At 40.5% G+C, this 13,784-nt stretch overlaps 1 long non-coding RNA gene across 1 annotated transcript; it reads right to left on the bottom strand.

Moving 5' to 3' along the window:
- Positions 1-3,668: 3,668 nt before the first annotated feature.
- Positions 3,669-10,762, bottom strand: LOC130541409 (uncharacterized). Its single transcript, XR_008955460.1, has 3 exons — positions 10,632-10,762; positions 10,359-10,510; positions 3,669-5,911 (listed from the first exon to the last, which is right to left on the bottom strand). It is a non-coding gene; the product is annotated as an uncharacterized LOC130541409 (long non-coding RNA).
- Positions 10,763-13,784: the final 3,022 nt, after the last annotated feature.

The following is a 13,784-nucleotide window of genomic DNA, read 5'->3' as shown; positions in this document are numbered from 1 at the left end:
GCTGGCAAAGCCCAAGGCACCAGCTGTCAGTCTAGGCTGCCCCTGCTTGGCCTTGCACCTTGTCACACTAGGCACCGTAGCACAGGGGCCATGCTGAAATCAGTGTTTGACACTCACGAGGCAGGATGCTTTCCTTCCAAACCATGCCAGCCAGCTTCTCTGATGGCAAACAGAAAAGATGCCTGCCCTGGAACTTCCTCTAAGAATGAGCTTCCACTGACTTAATATTTGACTAAGTGGGATGACTCTGGGGAGGGGAAAGGCAGTGCTTGTGGTCAACAGACAGAACAGAATGTGACATAATTCCGAATTCCATACAAGTAAAATGATTTAATCAGAATTTCCAATTCACTCTCCCATTGTGTTTTTTTCTATTCTTTCTAATTAGATGTTTATTTACTTACAATGACAAATTAACTATGTGCATATTGAAGAAAATCTGTAAATTTTTTAAAATCACCTATAATTCCATTACCCATAGAGATAACTGCTATTTATTTTTTTTCAAATATCTCTTCAGTCTTTTTTTCCTCCTAAAAAAGTTGAGATCATACTATTTTGATTTTGTGGCTTAATATTGCAATACAAAATATTTTAAGCTTTAGCAAATAAAAATAATAAATTTCTATAAAATATTTTTGATGACTAATATTACAATGCATGGTATCTTAATTCACTTAACTATTTGCTAATTGTTGGACATTAAGGATTTTTTTTTACAACTTTTTACTATTTCACATCATTCTATAATGAACATCTGTGCATAAAACTTATTTAGATCATGTCCTTAGAGTCATTTTCCTAATGTAGAATGACTGCACAGATTTTAAAAACAATTTACTATTTCGCCAAATTGCTCAAAAAAAAATCAGGAGTGCCAATTTCATAGTTCCTTCAACAATGAGTCCTTCCTTCCTCTTTCAATCCCTCCCTCCCTTCCTCCATCCTTCCTTCCTTCCCTTCTTCCTTCCTCTCTCCCTTCCTGTCTTTCCTTCTTTTCTTTTTGAAATTTCTGTAGATTTGGTGCATTTTCCCATCTCAAAAGCACAAAAGCTAAAGGGTACATGTGGGGATAGGCACTAAGCCGGGTACCCTATACTAGACATTTGTTTCTGCCAAGGTCCAAGCAACGGATCCAGGAGTATAATCTGAGCACTGATTCAGCAGTAGGGATGTGTGATGATGAATCTCTGTGTTCCTGAAAGGGATCCACTGTGCTCAGAGCCCCAGAGCATGCTCCCCTTTGAATAATGCTCATCTCCATTAACCAACTCTATGGGGAGTCACTGATGGCCCTAGGTCTTTAATGGCTTCTTCCGGAGGCCAGGTGGTCCCACCTACAGAGAACAGCACAAGTGCTCTACAGAGTGGTGAGGCTGCAAGCGCCAAGTTGGGTATGGCAGTTGGCTCTCAGAATAGAGCTTCAGCAGGAGAGCCTGGAGTCCTGCTAGGAGGCTGGGCTGCTTCCACAGGCTCTGTGGTGAGAGGCCAGCACAACGCCTTCCGTGCACTTGAGTTAGTGGTCTGAAGCACCCAGTGGTGGTGATGTATAATCATGTTATAGCCTTGTTATACCATCCATCACAGCCTCAGTTCTTTTTCTTTAGTTGTACCATTGCTGAGCCCTCACAGTTTCCCACTGATTAGTATAGCTTTTCCACCAACAACCCTCTCTTCCCCTCCTCTTTGACAAATCAAATCATGCCAAATTCTTGGGCCACCTCCAACCTCCACTCCTTCAAGTAATGTATCCCAGCATTTCTGGACTGCATTTGTCTCTCTCTTTTCTATATTTCCATAGTTTAAAAATTATTACTGATGCAAAACATTTTGGTATTTGATCACTTACCACATTGTATTTTCTCCAAATTTGTCTATATAGGCAAATCTTGTGGCCTCAACAATGTCACAGTTTTTTAAAAGAGAGATTTGAGTCTTTGTATTATAACTCTAGTCTGTATCTTTCCCTTGAGTTCCAGACTCATGACAAACTATCTAGTTGATATCACTCCATGGGCATTACACAACTCAAATTTTGACCTACTCAAACTTGGATCTGTTACAGTATTCCCTATTCAGACTGACATCCTTATTACCTCCCTACATCTCCACCAATTACTAATCTAAAATTTATATTTATTAGATGTGTCCTGATCTAACTGGTCCATTCATATCCATTTTGGATCTCATCCAGTTCTATACTACAACTAAAGTGACCTTGACAAAATCTAAATTTGATCATGTCATGTTCTACTCCCCTACACAGCGTATTTTAAATTTGTTAATGGCTTCTCTTCTTTTGAAAAAATTTTATTGTAGTAAAATATATATAACATAAAACTTGTCAATTTAACAATTTTTAAGTGTATAATATAGTGGCATTAAGTACATTTATATTGTGCAGCCTTCACCACTATCTAATTCCAAAACTTTTTCATTATCCCAAACGGGAGCTCTATAAATATTAAGCAATATCTTCTTATTTCCCCCTCCTCCCTATCCTCTGCTAACCTCTAGTCTACTCTCTGTCTCTTTTAATCTGCCTATTCTAGGTTTGGTATTTAAATCATACATTTGTCCTTTTTTTTTTTTGGTCTGGCTTCTTTCCCTTAGCATAATGTTTCCAAAGTTTATATGTTGTAACATGTATTAGAACTTCATTTCTTTTTATGTCTGAATAATATTTCATTAGATGAACATACCACATTTTACTTCTCTTTTATTTACTATTAAAAAGCAAACTTTCTTTTGTTTGTTTTTTTGAGACAGAATTTCACTCTCGTCGCCCAGGCTGGAGTGCAATGGTGTGATCACAGCTCACTGTAACCTCTGCCTCCCAGGTTCAAGTGATTCTCCTGTTTCAGCCTCCCAAGTAGCTGGGATTACCAGCGCCTGCCACCATGTCTGGCTAATTTTTGTATTTTTAGTAGAGACGGAGTTTCACCATGTTGGCCAGGCTGGTCTCAAACTCCTAACCTCCGGTGATCTGCCCACCTTGGCCTCCCAAAGTGCTGGGATTACAGGTGTGAGCCACCGCGCCTGGCCACAAACTTCTTAAATTGGCCTATACGTTTCTGCATGGTCTGGCCCCTTCACCTCTCATTCCCAGCATCCTCTGCTCCCTGAGCCCTCGCTCTCTCTTCTTTGGAGACTTCATGCTTACATGGTTCCTTCCTGCATCAATGCCTTGGCACAGGCTGTTTTAATTGCCAGTGACCCTCTCCCCTCCTGCATTTCACCAGTTAACTCGTTAACTCTTCCCACCCTTCAGATCTTCACTTAAGTGTTTTTTTTCTCAAGGAAGCCTTTTCTGACCTCCCTGAGTTCTTGCTCTTATTATAGGATCTCAAAACAACACATATTTATACTTAGTTGTTCTTATAAAAGTTCACATTGACATGTATTTGTCTTCTCCAGAAGATTTTAAGTTACAAGTAGACAGGTTTATGATTTGGTGTTTTGTTTTGTCTTGATTTGTTTTTTAAAGACAGGATCTCATTATGTTGCCCACACTAGAGTGTAGAGGCTATTTACAAGCATGATCATAGTCCACTGCAGCCTCATACTCCTGGGCTCAAGTAATCCTCCTGCTTCAGCTTCCTGAAGAGCTGAAATTACAGACTTACATGACCATGCCTGGCCAATGAGGGATTAATGTGAGTGGCACTTGGTGGATGCTCAATGAGGGTTTATTAAAGCTATAGAGACTGTTCATAGGAATATATTTTTTTCCCTGTATCCATCATAGATCTTATAATAGTCCTTGGCATATATCATAGATTCATTAAAATGTGTTCACCTCAAGCTTCAAATTAGCCAAGTTCCATTTTATGCTGAAATAACAGTATGTTGAATTTCAAAACAAGAAAAACACAAAGTTTTTAGAATGTAAGAGGCAATAACAACCCCAAAATCTTGAGAGACAGTTGTGACTTCATATCCACTGTGTGAAATATCCTGTGTAGTGATTAAGACCATGTGTTGCTCAAGAGGTTAAATACCAAGTTACTGTATGACCCAGCAATTCCATTCCTAGTTATATACCCAAAAGCAATGAAAGCCTGTACATGAATGTTCACAGAAGCATTATTTATAACAGGAAAAGGTGAAAACAATGCAAATGTTCTTCAACTGATTAATGGGTAAATAAAATGTGGTGTATCCAGACAACCAAATATCATTTGATAAAAAAGAAATGGAATGCTGATACATGCTACAACATGGATGAATCAAAGACCACATATTGTATAATTCCATTCATCTGAAAGGTTCAGAAGAGCTAATTCAATAGAGATAGAAAGTAGATTAGTTGTTTCTTGGGTTTGGGGAGCTGAAGAAAAATGGAGAGTGATTGACAATGGGTATGGAGCTTATTTTGGAGTGATGAAAATGTTCTAAAATTGTAGTGATGGTCGCACAACTTCACAAATATGCTAAAAATAATTAAATTATACACTTTAAAATGCATATTATAGTGTATACGACAGGGTTTTGTTTTGTTTTATTTTAAAAAAACTGATGATGAGCTCCAAAGCCAGATTGTCTGGGTTCATCTCAAGACCCCTTCATTTCCTAATTATGTGGCCTTGAGCAGGTTACTTAATCTCGCTGCCTTTCAGATAATAATGATGCCTACCCGGTAAGGTTATGGTGAGAATTAAACTCGTCAATATGCATAAAAGGTTTAGGTAACCACTTAACAAAAAGTTCAATAAATATAAACTTTTATTAATGTTGTTTTCTTGTTCTAGAGGGATTCATCTGCAGGTTCCTAGATCTTCCAACACGTGCATCTGTTTTGACCTACAGTGCCTTGGGGGATGGTTCATACGCTAGTGATCGCTTTTCTATAGTTTATCTTGTTGATAGCCAGTCTACTGTTCTCCCCTCTCTTAGCAGAAATTTCTCCTTTCTTCTGATTTTAATCTGTAAAATAGATTTCTCCTATTGCTACTACCCTCATCTATGAAGGTGTAGACTGCTGAAGGAAATTTCTCTTTTCTCAGGGCTGGTTCTCTTTACACAAGAGTGCCCAGCAACCCAAGTGATGGGTATCCAGAGATAACCCTAAGGGCTGAATCGTGTGCATGGAGAGAAGGGATGGACAACGATTAGGAAACTGCTGTCTAATCATGAAATAAGTATCCCTGAGTCAGAGTATGTTCCACCTGCATCCAACCTTTGCTAGTCTCTTGGCCATCCAGGACAAGTTGGGTAAAGACTGAATAAACTTAGATGAAGATCCACTATTATGCCCATGATGCTATTAGCTAGACATTTTCAGACATGAAACACTCTCTCTCTTTAGAACTTACTTATTACAAGATGCAATCTGTCGTATTCATTTTCTTGTACTATTTAAACATCTTTTTTTTCTGGGAAAAATTTAAGCTTGATCACAATTCTTAATGAGCACCCCTAGATTCAATTCTTCTGTTATAAACGTAGATTGTCTTGCTTGTCCTTTTTGTTGTTGTTGTTGTTGTTTTTCTGGTCATATGCTCTTTCCTTTCTTCTTTCATTCAGTGAATGAATATTAATTGAGTGCTTCTTACATGCCAGATACTGTTTTAAGACAAATTCCTTGTCAGCTTGAAGTTTACGTAATAGTTGGGAGAAGTCAGGGAATAAGTATAGGCTGGGCATGGTGGCTCATGCCTGTAGTCCCAGAACTTTGGGAGGCCGAGGCAGGTGGATCACCTTAGGTCAGGAGTTCAAGGCCAGCCTGGTGAACATGGTGAAACCCCATCTCTACTAAAAATTCAAATATTATCTGGGCGTGGTGGTGGGTGCCTGTAATCCCATCTATTCAGGAGGCTGAGGTGGGAGAATCACTTGAACCTGGGAGGCAGACGTTGCAGTGAGCCGAGATCACACCACTGTACTCCAGCCTGGGCGACAGAACAAGACTCTGTCTCAAAAAAAAAAAAAAAAAAAAAAAAAAAAAGAGTAAGTACATAAGCAAGTATATTGGTGTTATGTCAAATGGAAATACATGCTATGAGGGAAAAAAAAAAAAAACTAAAACAAGCCAGGAGAATTGGGAGTGCTGGTGAATATTATTTAATGTACAAATTTCAGGAAAGGACTCATGGATAAGGTGACATTTGAGCAGAGACGTGGAGGAAGCGAGGGAGGCAGCCTCTTGGGTACCTGATGAGAGAGAGGCTGAGTTGGGGGTGTGCTTGGCATGTTTGAAGAGCAGCAAGGGGGTTGCTGTGGCTGGAGCCCACTAAGCAAGCAGGAGAGAGGTAGAAGAGAGAGGTCAGAGAACTAACAGAACCAGATCATGCAGGGCCTTGAAGGAAACTGCGTAAAGGTTAGATTTTACTCTAAAGGGAAGGAAAGCCATGAGAGAATTTTGAAGAGCGTATTGAGACATTCAACTTAGATTTTTTTTTTTTTTGAGTCTCACTCTTGTCTCCCAGGCTGTAGTGCAACGGCGTGATCTTGGCTCGGTGAAACCTCCGCCTCCTGGGTTCATGCAATGCTCCCACCTCAGCCATCCAAATAGATGGGATTACAGGCACCCGCCACTATGCCTGGATAATTTTGTATTTTTAGCAGAGATGGGGTTTCATCATGTTGGCCAGGCTGGTCTCAAACTCCTGACCTCAGGTGATCTGCCTGCCTCAGTCTCCCAACGTGCTAGGATTACAGGTGTGAGCCACTGCACCCAGCCAATCTAATTTCAATTTCTAAAAGGCTCTTTACAGCTATTTTGTTGACAGGGAGACAAGGGTGAGAATCAAGGAGCCCAGTTTTTGTAATCCTGGAACATCCCAATTTTAATAACAGTGTAGGTGACAGAAAGTACTTAGGTTCTGGATATGTTTGGAGTGTAAAGCTAGCAGAATTTGCTGATAGATTTGAAGTGCAATGTGTGAGAAAGAGGAGTCAAGAATGACTTAAATGAAAAATAAAAACAAAACTACCAAACTACGTCTCTATTTCCAGAGTGGCTGTATCATTTTGCATGTGCACCAGCAATGTATGAATGATCCACTTTCTTCACATTCTTGCCAGCATTTTGTGTTATCACTATTTTTTATTTTAGCTATTCTGATAGGTATGTAGTAATATTTCACTGTGGTTTTAATTAGCATTTTCCTAAGAAAAGAAACTAGAGCAAACAAACAGCAAGAAAAAAAGAATGACTGAACCAAGGATTCTTTTCAGGTTGATGAAAATCTTCTGCAATCAGATAGTGGTGATGGTTGCACAAAACCCACTGAATTGTATACTTAAAAAGAGTGAATTTTGTGGCATGTGAATTTTATCTCAATTAAAAAGTAATGAATACTGCACTGTCTTTGTTTTGAAGAGCTGGAAAAATCTATTGGCAATTACCAACGTGGGAAAAATGGGTGGAAGGAAGCAGGTTTTTGTGGAATGGGGGAAGAGAACAGGAATAGTGAATATATTACTTTTGAGATGCCTAACAGATAACCATGTGAAAATGTTTAGTGTGAGTTGGATATAAGAGTCCCAAAACCCAGAGAAATCTCCAATTTGGAGAAAGAAATTTAGACATTGTCAGAATATAGATAATATTTAAAGCTACAGGCCAGGCTAAAGTCACCTGAGAGAGAATGTAAACAGAGAAGAGAAGCACTTAGCTTGAGCACGGCAACATTTAGCGGTCAGAAAGATTTGAAAATCAGCAAAAGATACTGAAAATGAGGAGCCAGTGAGGTGGGAAGAGAACTTGATGTCCCAAATATCAAGTAAAGAACATATTTTATGAAGCAGAAGTGGCCAATTCTGCCTAATGCTGCTGATGAGTCAAGTAAAATAAGAATCGAGAACTGACCACTGGATTTTACAAATTGTTGATCATGACAAGAACAGTTTTGGTGGTATTGGGGGCAAAAAAAAAAAAAAAAAAAAAAATTGGAGCGTTCATAAATAAATGGGAGGCGAGGATGAGAATTAATGGGTGCAGAGAAATAGCGGAGGGAGAGGGAGAAGAATGTGAGACCAAGAGAAGGTTCTTTTCCTTTTCTTTTGAGGTGGGAGAAATATAGCACATTTATAGGCTGATGAGAAACAAGTAGAGGGAGTGAAAATTGATGATGCAGAAGTGAAAGGAGAGAATGGCTGTAGTGATATTCTTTTTTTTTTATAGCGATATTCTTTTTTTTTTTTTGAGACGGAGTCTTGCTCTGTCACCCAGGCTGGAGTGCAGTGGCACCATCTTGGCTCACTGCAAGCTCCGCCTCCCGGGTTCACGCCATTCTCCTGCCTCAGCCTCCTGAGTAGCTGGGACTACAGGTGCCCACCACCACGCCCGGCTAATTTTTTGTATTTTAAGTAGAGACGGGGTTTCACCATGTTAGCCAGGATGGCCTCGATCTCCTGATCTCGTGATCTGCCCACCTGGGCCTCCCAAAGTGCTGGCACTACAGGCATGAGCCACCGCGCCAGGCCTTTATAGCGATATTCTTGAATACACATGAAGAGGATGGAATCCAGTGATAAGTGGAGGGCTGTCCTCAGATAGGAGTCCAGGTAGTTTATATCTTGAATAACTGGCGGAATGTGAGTATATAGGAGCATGGGTACAAGTAGGGTAGCAGATATGATTGAGAGTATGTAGTTTTCTTCTTATCATTTTATTTTTTTTTAGGGAAATAGGAACCAAAGCCACTGGCCAAGAATGAGGGTGGAGGAGGAGATATTGAAAGTTTGTCAAAGGAGAAGATATTAAATGCTCGCCTAAAGAAATGAAAGAAGGAGATTCTGGAAATGTAGTGGCCTTTCCTTGGCAGTGCCGTGGGCCCATGTGAGAGATTTCTGGTCATGAATTTACAGTGAGATCTGTCAGCATAGCTGTGTTTTGCTTTTTTCCCCAACCATAGCACAGGTGCAGGCATAGAGTAAACAGAGAGCTGGAGTAATCAGAATTGAGGATTTTTTTCAGACAAGTTAGAGGAAGAAAGTGTGTGTTGGGAGGGAGTTGTAGGTGTCTACAAGGAAGTGTTACAACAATGGACCATGACTTCTAAGCCCCGTAAAGACGGAAGAAAGGACCTGAGGGGAGTGAAGAACAGTGAGTAACGATGAAGGCACTGGATTGTAGAACCAGGTGGAGTCCATGAATTTTCGGAATTGGAGTGCTAGAGGTAGTGAGCCAGAAAAACAAGGAAGCACAAGTCTGCAATGTATAATAGCACGCCAACTCTGCTTCATGCAAAGATGTTTAAATCCAGCAGTACAGAATGGCTTGGTAAAAACTCAAGGCATGTTAAAATATCATTCACATGAACTCAAGTGGTGATAGTCAAAGTTGTGAATAAAAAAATCCTTTCACACATTTTATAAAAACAGGTAACAACAATTGAATGTATGTTGTCATTGCTCTGGGGCAAGAAAACAGCAGTCGTCTGTTTATGACTAAAATTGTCAGTGCTCAAAATGTTCCAAGAGTCAATATTTAATTAATAAATTGCCACACTCATTTAACAGATGTAACATATGAGAGAATGAGGTATAGAATGAAGAATTAATGAACCCCTATTTAGGAAAACATGGGAATTAATACACACACCCACACCCAACCAACCACACACACATACACACCCTGGTAATCAAAACTATAAACTGAAGAAATTAAGAAGATTGAAGAGCAGTCACTAAAAATATGCCTGTGTCAGAGTATCCAAAGAACACAGCTTACATAGAGCACTGGACTTTCCTGTGGTTTAAATCTTGAGTACAAAAAAATGTTTGACACCTAGTAAGTATTAAACAAATATTTGTTTGATTAAATTAAATGAATGAATAAATAAATGAATGATGATGATTTGTCATCTCTCTATCATGACATTTGTGTATAACAAAATCTTTTCCATTTTGTCCCACGCAGGTTCAATTTCTGGTTGGTAATTGGCAATGATGGAATGACTGTCCAGAGTAAAGAAGCCTCTCTTTGTTCTTGTGCCATGATTTCTCAGCCAGGCAGTGCTTGCAGTTCACTGGACTGATCATTTTCTTTCACACTCTGTGCCTTTGCAAATATTATTCTTTTGTCTGAAAATTGCCTGCTCCCAACCCTTCATTATCATCCCTACTAACTCTCACCCACCCTCCCCAGCTTGTTGACTTGGAAACTCCTTCTTTTTTTACCAGCTGCAATTCAAGCAACACCTCCTCTGGGAAGCCTTTTCAACTCTGCCTTAGTCTTTTTTGGCCCTAGTTTTTGCATCTCTCCAGATTCACTGGGCTTTATCTGCTTTCTGGGTCACTTGTTCAGTGAAGAACCCCTACCCCATCACCACCACAACTCTTAACCCTACCACCCTTCTTAGCCCTTTCCAGATGAGGGCTGTGCTTTAGCATGGCTCCTTCATACTCACCATGATGGGACTGCAAAGACCCTGGTGTCTGGGGCCTGAACCCACTGGGCCCCTGAAGTTCAGCTTCCTGCAGCATTCCCAGAATCTGAGGAAGCACCGTGAACTGAGGTCTGGGCTCTGACTTCCCTGATCCTGGAGCCAGGTCATCCAATCTGTAAATGTAAAGGATGGAATTATTTTTACCAATGAGGAACAGGTAGACTCTTATGCCTTTCTCCTCATGCCCTATCCCCACCCTTTACAGACTGTGGAAGCACACAGATTTCTACTTACAGACTGTTCTGAAGCACATAGATTTCTACACGACTGACTGGAGACATCTAGAGTGATCAACACCTCAGCTGTGTTTTGTAATCAATGTGCCACCTTTGCTTCCCCCTGTACTCTCATTCTTGCTGCTCAATAACACCAGAACTCTGCTCCAGGTTCTCATTTCTATGCAAGTGTAGAAATCCTCTACAATCTCCTAGCAACACAGGCATACCCCTACCCTAGCTTGAAATAACCTGAGTCATGATTGTTGGTTTACTTTAACAGAGATTCTTGATTGCAGAGGAACTTTTTTTCAGTGGTCTCATTACTTAGCACCATGTTGGGAACATAGTAGGTGACTCAATCAACAGTTTTTAATTAATTAATGGCTTTAACATTAAATAATTATAGAACACATTTAAAACAAAAAGAGCTCTTAGACATTTTTGCCTTAATTCTCTGTGTGATATGGAGAAACAGCCTGAGGCCAGGAGAATTAAGGTACTTTCCAGAGTCATGCAGCTATTGAGTAGCCAGACTGGAGATGGCATATTGGTTTCCTGATCACACAGCACTATTCTCTTTTAGAAAACTGTTATTTCCATTTATGTGAGTGGAAAACAACATCAGGATCAATCTGGCAAACCCCTGGGAACTGTGTTTCTCCAGGCCATCTTTAAGCCTTTAGATTAAAATATAAAATTGGGTAACACTAACAATAGAAGACAGTGTTCCTTTGCTTCTGTCCCCATCCTCTACAAAATCCCTGCTGCCTTTTTTCCTGGATGTCTCCAGGTGGTGTCTCACAGGTGATTGCAAACACAGTCCTGCCAGCTCCCATATGGCACCTGTCATGACATTCCTTTTCTTCTTCAATTTCTAGCTCAGTGCCCACAGCCAGAGCTTCCCAGGCTGCCTGTCCACGGGTGTGGCACATCTGCAGAGCCTCAGGTGGCTCCTGCTACTGCTCACCCCACAAGCCCTGACTGCTAATATCAGCCCAGGGCCCTGTTTCCTTCCCTAGTATTCCTGTGGGCTGGTTAGCTTGTTACTCAAGAGCCACCGTGTGGAGTCCATGCTCCTATAGTAGCCTAAAATGAGGAAACTGCCCTTCATTAACCCAACTCTAGCTTGTTCCAAAACATGGAGCACAGAACATCGCTGCCTGTAACCCCTGGAATGGCACAAGGTTATCTATTTATTTATCCTTTAATCACAGCTGGAGGCCTCAGATATGAATATTCAGGATTGGTGAAAGAACTCAACAATTTGACTGAGTGTCATAATTGTGGCACAGGGAGGAAGGAAGGACAGCATACCAAGCCCTTAATCACACGCTACCCAGATACCAGCATAAGGCCCGACATTCTAGAACAGGAGTCAGCTCATGGCCTACTTTTCTTTGGCCGGTAAGCTAAGAATGGTTTTTACATCTTTAAATAGTTGTGAAAACAAAACGAAAAACAAAGAAAATGCCAGAGACCTATGTGACATGCAAGCCTAAAATACTTACTGTCAGGCCTCTGAGCCCAAGCTAAGCCATCATATCCCCTGTGACCTGCAGGTAAACATCCAGATGGCCGGTTTCTGCCTTAACTGATGACATTCCGCCACAAAAGAAGTGAAAATGGCCTGTTCCTGCCTTAACTGATGACATTATCTTGTGAAATTCTTTCTCCTGGCTCAAAAGCTCCCCTACTGAGCACCTTGTGACCCCCCACTCCTGCCCCCCCAGAGAACAACCCCCCTTTTCCCTTTACCTACCCAAATCCTATAAAACAGCCCCACCCCTATCTCCCTTCGCTGACTCTCTTTTCAGACTCAGCCCACCTGCACCCAGGTGATTAAAAGCTTTATTGCTCACACAAAGCCTGTTTGGTGGTCTCTTCACACGGACGCACATAAAACTTACTATCAAATTCTTTAGAAAAAGAGCTTGTATTCTCATTGTTCAATTCCCACCTATGAGTGAGAACATATGGTGTTTGGTTTTTTGCCCTTGCGATAGTTTGCTGAGAATGATGGTTTCCAGCTCCATCCATGTCCCTACAAAGGACATGAACCCATCATTTTTTATGGCTGCATAGTATTCCATAGTGTATATGTGACACAGGAAGGGGAACATCACACACTGGGGCCTGTTGTAAGGTGGGGGGAGGGGGAAGGGTTAGCATTTGGAGATATACCTAATGTTAAATGACGAGTTAATGGGTGCAGCACACCAACATGGCACATGTATACATATGTAACTAACCTGCACATTGTGCACATGTACCCTAAAACTTAAAGTATAATTAAAAAAAAAAAAAAAAGAAAAAGAGCTTGTGTACTCTTGTCCTAGAGGGCAAACAAAATGCCTCTATTGGAAATGTGACAATGCGTAATACGAACCATGTAATTGTAAATTATAAATGAGTTCCATTGGCTTTGCACCTGTATTAAAATCTTGAATTTTTCATCATGATGGGCACCAAGAGCACAGAGAAGTGAGTGCACTTTCTTGATGACTTGTCACTTCCGTGTCAGACAGCAGTTCTGCCTTCAGACATCGTGGCCTTGTGCCACCTCTGGTCTTAGTGCCTGACCCTGCACCAGAGAAAGAGTCCGTCCTCTCACATCTGTCTCATTATTCCCATTCTTCTAGACAATTGGGAGCACTTCATATGAGTCTTCCTTTAGGAATTTTCCTTTAGGATAAGGAGCGCCCTCCTCCCAGAATACAGATCCACAGGCTTGTCTATAAATAGACTCCTGGGAGTCTTGGGCCACCAGTTCTGCAGCTATGCCAAGAAATGAGTGAATCTTAAGATGAACACAGCTCAGACACAAACTGAGGCCCCCACCACACATAAAATTCAATTTGATTTCTGATTAACTTGATCTTGATTTGGTTTAGAGTAAACCAAAAGTATAAATATTTGCCTCCTATTCGATGCAAACAGATTTTCTTCCAGCCCTGATGTAAATGTAAATTTCAATAATAATTTGTTAGAAATGGGAGAATGATTACTTTTAGTTTATATTTTCTTTTCCTTTGAAATATAAATTTCTGTGCCATTTTCAGCTGGTTGTCTTCTAGCTCATCATTGGCAGATAAAGGTTTCATATGCCAGTAAAAAATCTAGGGTGCCAGAAATACAACAAAAATTTTACTATGTGCTATTGGTTTTTTTT

The sequence above is a fragment of the Pan paniscus genome, chromosome 2 (assembly GCF_029289425.2).
Source record: "Pan paniscus chromosome 2, NHGRI_mPanPan1-v2.0_pri, whole genome shotgun sequence".
NCBI classification, from domain to species: Eukaryota; Metazoa; Chordata; class Mammalia; order Primates; family Hominidae; genus Pan; species Pan paniscus.
Note: the sequence above shows the minus strand (reverse complement) of the source record. Positions and strands in the feature narration are given on the sequence as shown.